Raw genomic sequence first — 15,735 nt, 5'->3', positions numbered from 1 at the left:
TTGTATTTGCATCTTTCAGCAATTCCCAATTCAGTACTACTGTACATACTAATTATACACAGTAGTATTTTGTTCTATGTATACTGTTTTTTGCTGTTAGTATACAAAACATTCAACATACTTTCCATTTCACCCAGGAACTGATAGGTGCAAAGACTAATGCTGTGAGCAGCTGCTCCATTTCATTTGTGCAATGCATTGTGGGACAATGGTGTCCATCAATAGCACACTCAAAAATCAACTGTATTTATTATGCATACAGCCTGGTTTTTCCAATATGAGCCCTCTTCATACTGTAAACCTGCTTAGCAATAGTGTATGGATTTAGGAGACCCCGACTGATTTTCAAATCTACCGTACATATTTTTGCGATAGGGAGATATAGTAAAATAAAACTGAAATAATGTTGGACTGATATGATCATATAAACCTCTTCATCAACAATTTTTCATTATTTATTTCTATCATTTTACAAATTAAATAAAAAATAACACACTTCATCTGCCTTTGGCTGCAGATTTGTTCTGCTGTTTGTTCACACTGTGCCGTTCAGACATGATTTCCTGAAGAAATGTCTTTCCATTTGTTGAGCTATTGTCTGTATGTGATTGGCTCAGACAAGCAATGAAACCAGACCACCACACCCTCTGATCTATAATATTCCTCATTGTTTACTTGGTGAAGGTGAGCTGGACACACCAGGTTCGTCCAAGACCTAATGCTTTGCACTTGTCGTTGGGGTTTTGTGATTAAAATAGGGCCCTAATTCAATTCAATTTTATTTATAGTGTCAAATCATAACAGAAGTTATCTCAGGACACTTTACAGATAAAGTAGGTCTAGACCACACTCTATGATTGTGATCTATGATTTACAGAGCGCCAACGATTCCCCCGAGAGCAAGCATTTGGTCCACTAAGACCTTCCCTTCATTGCATCAAGGGGGCCTAGTTCAAACCAAGAGATATGGACTGGACTGTCCACATACTTTTGGTCACAAAGTGTAATCTCCACAGTTTACAGCCTATAAACTGCTAGAGCACACATTATAGTGCTAAAGGCTTAACACCAAATATGCTAATCAGTCGCGCTGCATATAGCCAACCCAACATATCACACACTCTTTGATTTGCATTAGTCTCCGGTATACTGATGCTAAGTACTTCTCACTTCACCATTTAAATCTGATCAGTCTTCATGATGCTCTTACATTTCTATTGATGTCACCATAACAGCATCAGTGGGAGGGAGAGGCAATCAGCTCTTATTGTCTACTTAATTAAGTTTCATTTGATGGAGATGATGATTTGTAATCAGCGCCTCAACCTGCAGCAATATGCCAAGTAAGAAGCTGCCGTTCCAAACACAACTTTTTTAGAGTGCACTTCAAATGGCGCATGGCCATCACTCAGCCCTGGTCCGCTGAGACACCTTTATTTTCAATCATGTGTTGATTAATGCCACACCAGAGGAAAAAGCTCATTGTTTGACTTCTTTCTTTTCCTCTTCCGCCTGTCTGCTGCTTTGTTCTGATGCGACAATGTCTTTGATGGCACCGCAGGACGCCAGTCGCTGCACTGTGAGTCAATGAGCACAAGCCATTACAGGTATGTTAGCAGACCGGTTTGACAAAGCCCTCCATTGCTTGTCTCATCTTCTGGGAAATGATAGCGAAGGTACATAACAAGACTGCCAGGAGAGTGCATTTCCGATGCATGCCCGGCGTCGCTCTGCGTTCTGCACATCTGCTTCTGCCCCCTCCACAGAATGGCCCACTTGACTGTGCATGGTGCCATATGGGAGCCCTGTTTGAAACTACTAGCATGAAACCACACAATTAATTCTGAATTACGCCAGACAATCTGCTGCAAGACGGCCACTAATGAAAGTGACGTGGATGGGTTCTGGATGCGCGCATGCAAGAGGGCTGAGGCCTTTGGGCAGGGGAATACACATACAGTCCTAGATCCAGAGACACCAACACACTGATTCACACTGGCACGCACAGACAGACTCGGTCGCACGCATGCACACAGTCCGGCAGTCATTCAGCCTGTGCATTCAGGAAGCGTCTGGATGACTGCCCTAAATTTGTCTGACGTGGGCCTGAAATTGAATCTAATGTAGCCCTCCCCGGAGACACTGAGCAGCACACTGGTAAATTATTTAGCAAAAAAAAGGAGCTTTGGACTGCATAATTTAACCCAAATAAATGAGGAATATGAGACGGAGAATGGTAACCGAAGACAAGTGTCTGTTGACTTGTAGTGTAGCTCGTTTATCACGATCACAGCATGAAGAGAGTGCCGTGGGAGTGTTATGTGTGCACGTGTGAGTGTGTTTGTGAATATTCAGGCGGGCTAGATCAGCAGGAGATGTAACAGCTCCTTAGAGAACAGAGCAAGTATTATGTTCATTATTATTTCTGAAGGTTATTTTTGACACCACTCGGCTAGAAACACGGGTACAAACATATTTAATGGCAGATTTTAGATCACCTGCATCTATACATCACTGTGCATGTTCTGCATTCACTTCCATTCCAAACCCTGCACCAAACACTGGCATTACAACTAATAAGCCTCTTACTTCCAATTTCCATTTTTTCTATGCGCCCTTGTTGATACAGTTCAGTGTTATTTTGTGAGTTCACAACATCAGTGTCCCTGTCACTGCTAGTATTGTACATAAGTGTGCAGCAGCACTTTGCAGTTAGATACATGTGACAGGAACACACAGCAGCAGCAGCAGCAGCAGCAGCAGCAGCAGCAGCAGCCCTGTATACGGTGGCAGCTAGTGTACCATGCTTTAATTCCCATCTTATTTCTCATGCACAAATCAGACGGGCTCCAGTGCCCCTTGCAGCTTGTCATCATCTGCAGCCGGTGTCTTTGGTTATTTCAGCCTCCCTTCAGTACTCGGCCCCTAGCAGACCTTCAATTATTTATAAAGGATTTTCTTTTTCTTTTTTTTTTCTTTTTGGAGAAAAAGGGGCAAGTGAAAAAGATGAACACGGTGGCAAGGGAGGCAGAAGGCGCTGTCATCTCCTTACTCTTCCATGATATTTCCTGGCCTAATAATCAAGTTGTGCTGTAGAACCAACGGCAGTGACACTAAGAGGAAATAACTTCACAGCATTAAAGGAGATATGTTTCCATTTTGAGGGGAGATTAAATTAATCTGTTATTGAGTGCCTTAATACATTCAGCCAGCAAAGTCCCACAACGCAACCTAATTATATCAATTGGGGGGGAGGAGGAAAAAAGAAAAATAGATGAATAGTAATTGACCAAAGTTAAGTTCCCATTTGATCTCATCTGGATGTGATGAGGCTTGCTTGATAAGAAAGGTCACAGTGGTGTGTTATCTTTATTAAAAGTTGGTTCAAAGGACGTTTGTAATGATGATCCACTCAATCCGGTGGATTACAATCTCTTTGATGGGTTAAATACCTAACATATGTGCAGAGGCCCCTTACATGTGTTCCCACCAGCTGTGCTGCTTTCACATGCCTCGGTAATTCACTGCTACGACCCTCTCTCCTTTTGCCTATGGGGCACATTGAGCTGAGCTACCTCTGAAACTGACACTAAGCCCCTATAGAAAGTTCGATGAGATGACAAACATCTGTATGGGGACATGAGGAATGGCCGCTACTGACTTGCTGCAGTCAAACTGAATGATATCTCTGTTTTTTGGGTTTAGTGTGAACATCTGGTAGACACCGTGAAATCACATCTTTCAGACCCCACCGGGGTTGAGTTATGTCAGCCAGCTAGCAGCAGGGTCAGAGTTGAGGCCAGGTAACAGCTGGCTGTAGCAAAGGGTTTGAGGATGGATCAAGGTTAAGAGTGGAAATGATACAGATACAGTTAATTTAGCCATCCGTTTCTTCCTTTTCTTCCATTTTGTGTTACTTTAATTGATAATCATATGTACAAGAAGACAAGCCTGTTAAGGATGGTATCTGTGTTTTGAAATGATAAAATAATAAATATGTCCATCTGCGTGATGGGGGGGATCATTAAAAAATACCAGCTGGCACATTTAATGTAGGTGGAGGCGCTTTCTGTCCAGAATTGTACGCAGCAGGTCACGGCTTGTCAGCTCACATCAGTTGTGTGTTGACATTGCCAATAAGAGCCACTACACTGGAAGAAATGCCAACAATGTCAAGGATCTTAAAGGCAGGGTTTGGAACCATTTCCAATATACATTTTAGTTATTAGTTAGTTATTAGTAATGGTCTTTACACCCTGACAGCATTAAAAAAGTTAAGGGCTCTGAAAAAGGCATGATAATATTATATAATATTCTACTGGGCCATAAAACTTTGTACTTACCAAAGTAATTGTTGACTTCTGGGAACATGGCATCACTAAAATAAGATCAGACTTGAAAAAGGAAGTAAAGTTGTATGATAGGGTTCAAACAGAGACAGAGTCTAAAAGTCTGACCACTTGTGTTTCTTGCCCACATCAATTTTTTTTGTTTTTAGATGTCGCTGTGTTCCCAGAACTTGAGTACAATGGTACATGACTGATAAAATGGCCGTATCTACCATAATAAGGTCCACATTGTAACAAATAGGAATTGTCCTTTAGCTATGCTGTAGCTCTCTTGGTGCTGCAGAAATCAGACAGTTGGTTACAGATTTCATCTTTATGATTTGAAATAAAAACATAACATAAAAATGACTTTGCAGGGGAAACAGTGGAAGCAGCAGATAAAGGACAGAAGGGTGCCACTGCAGGACATGAGCAGTTTCGTTTTTCGGTTCCCCAAATGGCTTTTGAAAAATACCCAGTGGAAAGCAAAGCTAAATAGAACTATCAAGGGGCTGGAAATAGTTGGAATTTGATGTCACCCCTTTGCCACTGCGTTTGCCCTGCACAATTAAGAGCTCTTCCCGTCAGTGTTGCGCTCTCTAACTTAATCCATCTGTGTCACCATCCAGGTCCCCATGCAGGACCTAATCTAGGCTAAATGCAACTATAATCCAATTAATCTGTCATAGCACAGGCCCACTGACGATATTTTTACTTTCTGCTGACACGTCCCATTTCCCTCTTGGAAAAATAATGAGGAAGGATAACTTAATTTGGGTAACGGAAAGCAATAATGGAAGACAGTTAACACAGCGAAGACAGCGATGGAACGAGGGATGGAAAGAGCAAGAGTGTAAGTCTTATGGCTTTATAATGAGTTGCATTCTCTGGCTTCAAACTTCTGTTTACTTACTGTTATCGTAATGACGAGCAAGCATTGCTCACACGTCAAACACGGTCACGCATCATTGTAAAGATGTGGCCTGATGCTTTTAATTTCATTTACATCTCGGTCGCCATACGGAAAGGTAATTTGGATAGGGTTTTAACATCAACTCTTGACAGTGTACAGTGCGGCTGAAAATAGCAAAGTGCTGACAAACTGCTGATGAACACTGCTGATTACCATTGATCCATTCGATGACACACAAACATAAGATACATTATTAGCCCAGATGGGGCTCCTTAACTACTGAGCCAAATGATCATCATGTGCTATCATCGGGGAGCTCCTCTTTCAAAGTCTTTCTTCATTGATTCATTCGTCAATATTCTAGAGTAGGATAAAGTCTTGTCATTCAGGTGATCATTTATAGGATGTTACCTTGTACTTAGTCTTGCTTTGCCAGACCCTCCTCCAAAGCGAGCTGAAGGAAGGTCTGGCTACTCCACATAACATTCGGGGATGGGAGGAAAACATTCTCTGGTTTATTGGCATTTCTTTAAACCAATCAGAATCGTCATGGGAGGTGCTAAGCTCCGCACAGAGCCGCTGCAAAATAGTTGTGTGAGTGAAAACTCAGATTGGACAGATAGTCTAGCTAGCTGTCTGGATTTACCCTGCAGAGATCTGAGGAGCAGTCAAAAATAGTCCTCATAAATCCACAAATTTAAAATTCCAACACAAAGAAAGCTGAAGGAAACAGAAAATACATGCATCCCGCGGAATGTCCTGTGGCAGGGGAGCGATCCCGGAAGTGGAACGTCAAGGATACAGACTACCTTGTACTTGTACCTGCTGACAGCAGAACAGAGAAAAGCATTATCATCTGATCACATTTGAAGGGTGCTTTTTTTAGTGAGCTTTTACTGTCTGACATTTCGATCTTGGCAAGAGTTGTTGGATAAAATGCTCTTTTCTACTGAACAAGAATGTCACACACTCAGATATACTCATTTTCTTTTCGAATCCAAACTATAGGCAATGATAACCTTCCTTCTGTGTTCAACATTATCTTTCTTGTTATGTCAGATTAGCTAATGCACCAACCCTATCGCCAGACATGGACGTCCATATAGGAAGGTTCTGCAAAACCCTGCTTAATATCAACGGATCCTCAGTGGAGATAGATAAATAGATAGACATGTATTGCCCCTTGAGGGGTAGTCTATTTCATGCACACGGCAATATACATGGACAAATACATCAACAGATAACATAAAGACAGGTATATAGACACATAGAAACCACCACGTTTACAACAACGACACCGGATCTTTACAAGGAGAGGGTGGACAGCTTCAAATACCTTGGTGTCCACATCACCGAGGGTCTGCCCTGGGGCCTGTATACTGACTCAGTGGTAAGAAAGGCAAGGCAGAGACTGTTTTTCCTCAGACGCCTGAGAAAATTTCGGTCTCCCCTCAAATACTGAGGAATTTCTACTCCTGCATCATCGAGTGCGTCCTGACGGGAAACATCACTGTCTGGTACGGAAATAGCACTGAACAGGACTGCAAGGCCTGCAAAGAGTGGTTAATTCGGCCAACCCCACCCTGCCTAAATAATATTTACACCAGACACTGCAAGAAAGAGGCCAGGAGAATTATTAAAGATCAAAACAGCACAGGGTAACAGCCTTTTTGCCCTGTTGAGGTCAGGAAGAAGGTACCAGATACAACAGGCTGGCACTGACAGGCTTCTAAAAAGACTTTTGTCACAACACAAGACATGTCGCAAAATGCTGTGGCGGCCAGTCAATTACATGTTAGCACGTATTCCTTGTAGAATACTCATTTTAACACATTCTCACTCCCATCGCGTCAAAAAGCGATGCTTGGTCAGGTGCCTTTGGCGCATTGCTCGAATTATCTTTTTGTCTTTAAGGGGGTCTTTCTATCTCATAAAAAAAGTTGGCACACCCTGCACATAGCCTAACAAGGCTATACAATTAAATAGTCTAGGCGCGAGTGGCGCTTTTGCGCAGTAGGCCTATATGTGCACGGTAGGCCTAGGCTATTATCTTGACACACGCACACAACAGAAATGGAGTCCTTTTAATTAATTTGAACATATTATTGATTGTAATAGTCCATATTTCATTTCAATTTCGCAATACAAAGAAATAGACTAAACGATTTAGTCTGAGTGTCATTCTCAATTTCACAATGAAATAAAACGTAACTCATTGAACCAGACCACCGTCTCAGATATCCTCAGTGTCAAACACAATAATACATGTAGTCTTTAACGTATACACAGGGAAAATGCACTAACTGGCAGGAATGAATAAAGCTATTGTACAGCCAAACTATGTTCTAGTCTTATAATGTGCACGTAGTGATAACAAGACCTGGGTGTTCAGTCGTCTCGAGTGTTGAACCGTGGAAATAAATAGACCAACAATTTTGGAATTTGCACTGCGATGTTGTCGGGAAGCCTATTCACTGAATATTCTGCCATCAGAGATTGCATTGTATTGCTGACGGGTGTTTCAAAATATCTGGGAACTTTTCCGGAGCTCTGAATGGCAGAGGATAGCTAAAGATTTATTTATTTAAGATGTATTAGTGGTATTTACCTCAAAAGCACAGTAAGCTAAACACAAGGTGACTTCTTTGGACTTGCGAGTGCTGTCAAATCGATCGTAGCCTATGCGGTTTGCTCACATAGCCTAGTGGTGTGGTGGTGAAGTGCAGTCATGCTGTGTTCATGAGCGTAGGGTAGGCTCAGGTCTACGTCCCGTAGTAGCCTATATTTTATATTTTAATTTAACGTCTTTAATGGTAAGAGACCGCACAGGGATGGATAATGAGCGTTGTTTAATATTAAATTACAATGTCACATATGGCAGACACCTTCAGATGTGAAAGACCCCGTCAGATTTTTGACTTTGTTGCTTTCATGGACTTCCTGGATCAGATGTCTCACTGGTACTTGAAGCAGCCCGCCCCCACCAACACAGTCCCTCCCCGTTGTTTTAACCCAGGGCTTTTTTCAGTATGAGGGCACACTACTTTCTGCATTGCTACTGAATGTTGGAACACTGTTAGCACTGGATGTAAACCCGGGTGCAGATTCGTCCAACATGGCTGTCAACTGTTCAAGAATGCAAGAATAATGAAATGTGCCTTCAGACATGTGTCTTTCCCATTGCTGTGCTTTTTAAAATTGATCAAAACCAAATTGGTCCACATTGTAACATCAAGGTGAGCGTGATTGTAATAACAAAGTAGGAACATATCACTCAAATGGCTTTGAGGAATGGCTCATTATCACACCTACCTATCAGTACATGCACTTTGCAAGAAAACTGGAAATGAACTTTGCCAACGCACCCTCTCTTCACAACCTCTTCCTATTTCTACTGAAATGCCAATGCTTCTGAAAATCAGGTGCTACACTTTGAAAAGTCAAATACCAGAGTGGAACCTTTATTGAACCCTCAGAGGTGGGTATAATCTACCTACATCTGCATTTTCATACAGAAATGAAGGTCTTTATTGAGCACTGGGTGACATTCTTAAATGTAAGTACCCATCAGTTCAATGCTGGATATTCAAAATGGCCCTATGCTGGATATTGATCCAGAGGATGGTATTTACTGTGATTGATGGTATGGAATACACTAGTATGAAGCAGCCAAGTTTTGCTTACCAGTGCATATACTGTTTTAAGTTATCTACAAAGTAGACTCAGAAAAATAAAAATAAATATACAATAAGACACCAAAAAAGATGGATAATTAGATCCCTGGTTACCACACATTTTGGCATCACAACGATTCAAGCCACTCCAGGTTTGTAAGATCGCCATCAGAGGGTTCAAAGTATGCTTAATGCAGGAGAGGAAAAGGCAAGGGTACATTTGTCTTCTGAATTAAAATCATTTTAATAAGCAAGTGTGTTACGTGCATACTGGGGAGAGTAGAAATTGTAGCGGTAATGATACAGATGGACACACTGTAATGTAATTAATACTCAAAGGAGAGCACTTTTTGTATGCCTTGTCATGGTAAAGCTTAGCAAAGACCACCAGGTATGTTGGAAGGTTCATTCATTGAATACCAAATAATGAAGGAATACTGTGACGTGACAGTCTGACAAAAGGATTTACTGTACAGAGGTCTACAACATGCAACATTAGAGACCAATCAGCCAATGTCAAAATATGCAATGAGTTAACATTTCGTTCCCAAACTGAGCTGCCCCAGATTGTGCAGAAGCCTACTTTAAAATCCCTCAGATGTCCTTCTCTTTTCTTTTCTTTTTTGGCATCATGTTTCATCATCAGATCATTTTCAAGCCTACAGTTTGACCAATTAACATTCACAAAAGTGGGCTAAAATTAAGCCAAGGTTCTTTGCTCTCAGGGGCTTATGATTTTGCTAAGGACTTTTAATGTTTTACAATTTTTAAATAATAGCCTTAGTGCTTTTAATTGTGTACACTGTTCATCAGCTATTTCTTCTCTGATTGATTTTTTTATGGGTCTGAACCCTTTCTAATAATAATAATAATTACTAACACTTGTGTTTTAAAACGATGGTACTTCAGCCTTCTTTATAGCTGTCCTATTTTTACTGTACATCATTTGAAAATTGAAGCCAGTGGTCTCAGTTATTATGGTGGTCCGAGTGTGAACAAACAATACAAAGATGCACACAATAATTCAGTTTATTAGAATGCTTCTCCCCTCTCTGACAATGCTGGCATATTAGTGTAGTAGTGATATCCTATATGACACTACAGCTTGAGTTAGTTTTTCATTTCAGTTCCAGCTTTAGACAAAATTTAAATCCAAACCTGCAATATTTTATGTGGCTAACTGCCTAATTGGAGGCATTGCAACCAGTGGTGGAATGTAACTAAGTGCATTTACTAAAGTGCTGTACCAAAGTCCAAATGTTAAGGTACTTGTACTTCACTTGAGTCTTTTCTTTTCATGCCATTTTCTACTTCTACTCCGCTACATTTCAGAGAGAAATATTGTACTTTTTACTCCACTACATTAATCTGTTACAGCTTTAGTTACAAAACAAACTTTACACAAATTAAGATTTTTGCACACAAAACACATGCAGTTTATAAAATATAATGTTTTTATAATAAATTAAACTACCCAACAATACACCATACATGCATACACGTATAGATGAAATGGTTATCAGATTAAACACTTAGTTGATTGACAGAACAGTTTGAAACATTTCCATTTTCTAAAATGTGAGGATTCTTCTGCATTGAGTACATTTTCCTGATGATACTTACATACGTTTACTTAAGGTACATTTTCACTGCAGGACTTGCAGGGATATGAGTACTTCTTTCACCACTGATTGCAACAAGCTGTAACAACATTGACATACTGTATTATCATCTTATGAAGGGGTTATGGTGAATGTATTAGCAAACAGTTGCCTATTTACACATCCAGCAGTTACGGCACAACATGAACAGTCATTTGGAGTTGTGTTTCTGGTCACCTGATGAATGTAAGTCCATTATTCACTCTCCTTTTAGCTCTGTTTTGGTCTCCACCAACTCCTGAGGGAAATATCAGGCCCCCTAAGTGCTAAATGCTTTACTATGTTCACCATCTAGTTGCTAACTGTGTCTGTATGTTTACCATTTTATGCTGGGCACATAGTCTACAGTGGTTTTGTCAAAGCTATGTTTACAGGAAACAGCTGCTGCTTTCTGCAGCTAGAAACAATGCAATGAGAACCAAAAAAGTAAAGTTGTTGGCCCCAAAACCAAAACAATGAGCTGAAAGGGCACTATACAAATCTGTATTGGTGAGGTGAACTGCAGAATTATTATTAATCCTAATTAAACGAGTGACCCTTTTTGTATTACACATTGACACTTGAGCCACTGTTAATTTAAAATGTATTGTTTATAGCAGCTTTAAGTGTATGCAGTGATAACCAGATGACCTCCCACACATCCCAACTAACTAAAAGCACAGATTTGTTTCTCCTCCCAGAAAATTGTTCCAACATGCCTCTTTAAACAACACATACTTTCATTATGCACTGTTGTGTTAAATGTTACAATATCAATTTCAGCTGACCGGGAGAGAGATGCTTGTTAGCTGAAACCACTTCTCTTCATATTTATTGTCTAGGCCTACCCACCAAAAAAAGTGCTAATGATTTTCAGACCTTTCTCCTTAATTCACCCAACAGCTGTACAAGCAGCTGTATGCCCACAGTGAAAGCCAATCTGAGACGGGAGCATTTTTCTGTGTCAGTTTCTCTTTTCTCGTCTTTCCGTCCATTTTTCTTCTTTTATGTGTACTGACTAAAGTTGACATTCTTTTCTGTCACTCTCCACTGTCCTCTCTTTCCCGGAAAGAAAATCTAAACAGGAATTAATATGGTACGTAACAATTTTAATCCTTTTCTGTAATATGCATCCGTGCCCAAGCCCCATGGATAAGCTAGTTTATCAGAATCAGATTTAATTTTGCTGCTCAGACTAAACTTTTAATACTGGTTATGGCCTCAATCACCTTTGTATCCTATAACTTTCTCAGTAAATGAGCAGAAAGAACCTTAAGCAAATTACACTAAAGATTCACTCATTCAAGTGGAAACAGTTGTGGAACAATCAGGAAATCATTTTCCTAATCACAGATCCAAATGTGTCTGTTAAAGGTACAGATCTCTGACAAATGTGTCACCCTGAGTGCATGTACATTAAAGTGCTCATATTATGCTTTTTGGCTTTTTCCCTTTCTTTTATTGTGTTATATATCTTTTTGTGCATGTTATAGGTTTACAAAGTGAAAAAGCCCAAAGTCCACCCCAAAGGGACTTACCATCTCCAACAGAAAACACTGTTCACAAACTGTTCCAAACAGCTCTATTGTAGTCCAGCCTTTACTTCAGAGACAAACGTGCTCACTTTGTAACACACGTTATAATGCTCGCCTAGCTGCTAGCATTGCACGCCCTCATACTCTGCTTCTGACTGGCTAGTAGTCCTTACCTAGGTACTGTCAGGGCACGCCCTCATACTCTGCTTCTGACTGGCTAGTAGTCCTTACCTAGGTACTGTCAGGGCCCTCATACTCTGCTTCTGACTGGCTAGTAGTCCTTACCTAGGTACTGTCAGGGCACGCCCTCATACTCTGCTTCTGACTGGCTAGTAGTCCTTACCTAGCTACTGTCAGGGCACGCCCTCATACTCTGCTTCTGACTGGCTAGTAGTCCTTACCTAGCTACTGTCAGGGCACGCCCTCATACTCTGCTCCTGACTGGCTAGTAGTCCTTACCTAGCTACTGCGCATGTGCGACTCCCAACAAAGATGGAATAGAAGTGAGAGGTCTCACTCTGTAGCTAAAACAGAGAGCTCAACACACAGGGTGAAAAGAGGAGCTGCAGCAATGTGCAGTACAACAAAAATATGGTGTTTTTTGAAAATTAAACCATGTAAACCTATTCTGATATAACCTCTAAATACAATTATGAACTTGAAAATGAGCATAATATGAGCACTTTAATGTATTTTGTAATATCACTGAATTAATCAAATTTTATTTAAAGTGTAAATCACCATTTAACATTTAGTTTGTCCTTAGGATGAACCGGATCCTCTCAAGGTGAAGTGTGTCAATCATCTCCGTGAGCCATAAGTTCAGTGTTGGGACTTCTTTCTTTTTCCAGAATAAGAGGATACACTTTTTTTACAGTGAGAATTCCATATGCCAAGAAGCGCCGTTGAGCCAGTGTCAGTTTCTTTGCTTCATTGGATATCCCTAAAATCACTAAACCTGGATCTGGGACAATTTTAATATTTAACACCTTAGACATGAAACTGAAGATATCACTCCAGTAACCATGTATCCTGCAACCAAGAACATAACTAGGAAGTAAATTACCAACATGTGTGTCACATTTTTCACAAAGAGGAGAGATTAAGCTAAGCTATTTTAGCGGGGGGGGGGTTTCCCCCAACGAGACGAGTGCACCGCTTGGTCCCATCCTAACGTGCTGTTATTGGCTAGCACTACTGTGCTGTTATTGGCTAGCACTACTGTGCTGTTATTGGCTAGTACTCGGTCATTCAAAACCTTCACGAACCAATTGTCAATGAGGTTGCGCTTCAAGGACACTGCAATCAGGACTGAAATGATCACAGACCCAAACATGGCTGTCAAAGGAGTCCAATAATAGAATAAGGCAGTGGTTCCCAAAACTTTTCATGTCAAGGACCCCTAAACTGACAAATTAGACCATGGATCCCCAATACGATTTTTGCTTTTAAATGTATTTTAACAGAAAGTGTATGTAACCAACACATTCTCATTCTCCCATTGCGTAAAATACAGACGCTTGGTCATGTGCCTTTGGCGTTTGTTATTCACGCGAAAAGTCTCCTTTAACGTCGGGACTCTTGACGTCACTGTTTGACGCTCTGGGTCGGGACATACTGACTGACATGTAGCACAAGTTAGGTGTAGGAAAAGATGGTGGGTGGGGTTATAAAATGTACGTTTCAGTGACAAGCGGGACAAGAACGGGTGAAAGTCCTGTGTTGTTTGACCAATCCACCCCCCCAACCTGCCTCCTTACGTGGCATTTCAGTCTTTCATACTACTCTCTACCATTGTTGCTCTTAATACTACATCATCTTACTGCACGGTGGTCGAGCTGCTGCTCTGCCCAGTGCGTTCCATACAGACGCTGAAAGGTGATTTTTGCGTTGGTATCTAATGCTGAGAGACTCTGACCAAGCGTCAGTATTTGACGAGTTGCGGGTGAGAACGGGTTGCTGGAACCCATGATTAAAACAGTCATACATTCTGTCATTGTGTTACTTATGAATTTTAGTGAAAATAAATGATTCCCCTTTTTGCTAGGGACCCCGTCTCAAGGACCTCTGGGGCCCTTGGACCCAACACTGGGAACCACTGGTATAAGGCAGAAATGCCATTTAGGCAAATTGCATTCTGAATCATATTCAAAATGATCTGAGGATTTAATACTTGCCACATCAATTTGACAGTTGCTAGAAATAAATGTGAAAACATGCAGCCATTAGACAGGGTATTCAGTTACACCCCATCATTTTTAAAGACAGATAGATAATAACAACAAACAATAAGATGATGTATTATTGACTTTAGAGTAATATCTTCCGAAGTGTGTTAGTGGAATTGCTACTATTATTAGACTGTTATCCAAATTATATTTTATGCCATATTTTAGCTGTTTGGCCAATTTTTATTTCTATTCTTTTTATTTTTTATATAGTTTTGAGTGAAGCAGAATGCTGCATGCAACACATTTTCCTTCCCTGTCATAAAAGGAAATGCTGAAAAAAACCCAAATAAGAACGTCAAATGATTCTGTGGCTGGCATTATGTTTTTTTTCCACTTCAAAGAGAGTGTACTTTTGCAGTAAAGGGAATTGTTCTGCTAAAAATATCACCACATAATTACAGTATAATCTCACATGAAGAAAAAAAAAAAGTGAGAAAGCGAAAATGAACACCATTTCATGATTCATTTTCTGTGTTTCTGTGTTCAAAATCAAACCGCATACACGGCGAGAAATCCTGATTTTTCTCAGGAAACAAGGGATATATTCCTGGGAAGTAGTCATTTTCAAAAGCACGGGGAAACCTTCAACGTTTGTGTACACGTGTGAGTGGCCACACGTCCGTTCGGAGAGAGTTTAGACGCGGTCTGAAGTGGACGTCTGGAATGTAAATCTCTGCCCTGTCTGATTATTTTGGAGACAAGTGTGTCTGAATGTGCAGCTGAGGGCAATTTCCTCACAATCAGAGTGCTTTTCTTGCACACTAATTAATCCTAACTGTGAGAATATACGCACGCAGGTGGACACACACACATATACACACACACACACACACACAAAGACACAATCACGCGTCTACGCACACAGATTTAGAGTAAAATCAAACACATGCAATCAGTAAGTCCACCCGAACCGCTGCTGTTCCTGAACGCTCTCTCTTTCTCTCGGAGAAAATGATTTGGCCCGTCCCTCTGGCCCAGGAATCTCATAAGTAGTGGTGGGCAGCAGATTCTCAGAGGGAGGTACAGCATTTGGGTGGAGGACGCACAATTACTCCACAGGGAGCTCTGGAAGCAATTATTCCACCATCCAAATGCCCCTGAAACAACTCACCCAACGCTATCAAACACACGCAAATTGTTCTGCCAACCTATTGTACGGAGACACCACATCATTGCTTGGAGAATCATATTAACCTCATTTGCTGTGCAGACGCCCACACAAAGCAATTGAGCTAAAAAATAAACAGTTGGCCGGCTCAGATAATATCTGGCAAGACAGTATAGTGGGGGTATGAGAATACTTTGAGGATAAGCAAGCGGCAGCGGGACGCTGTGATAGCAGAGCTCAGCCTACAGCACCCTCTACCTCGCATTCACACCTCCAAACACACACTGTCACCTGCGAGGGCACACG

This window comes from Sander lucioperca, chromosome 8 (genome assembly GCF_008315115.2).
Source record: "Sander lucioperca isolate FBNREF2018 chromosome 8, SLUC_FBN_1.2, whole genome shotgun sequence".
Taxonomy (NCBI): Eukaryota; Metazoa; Chordata; class Actinopteri; order Perciformes; family Percidae; genus Sander; species Sander lucioperca.
This window is presented reverse-complemented; position numbering follows the sequence as displayed.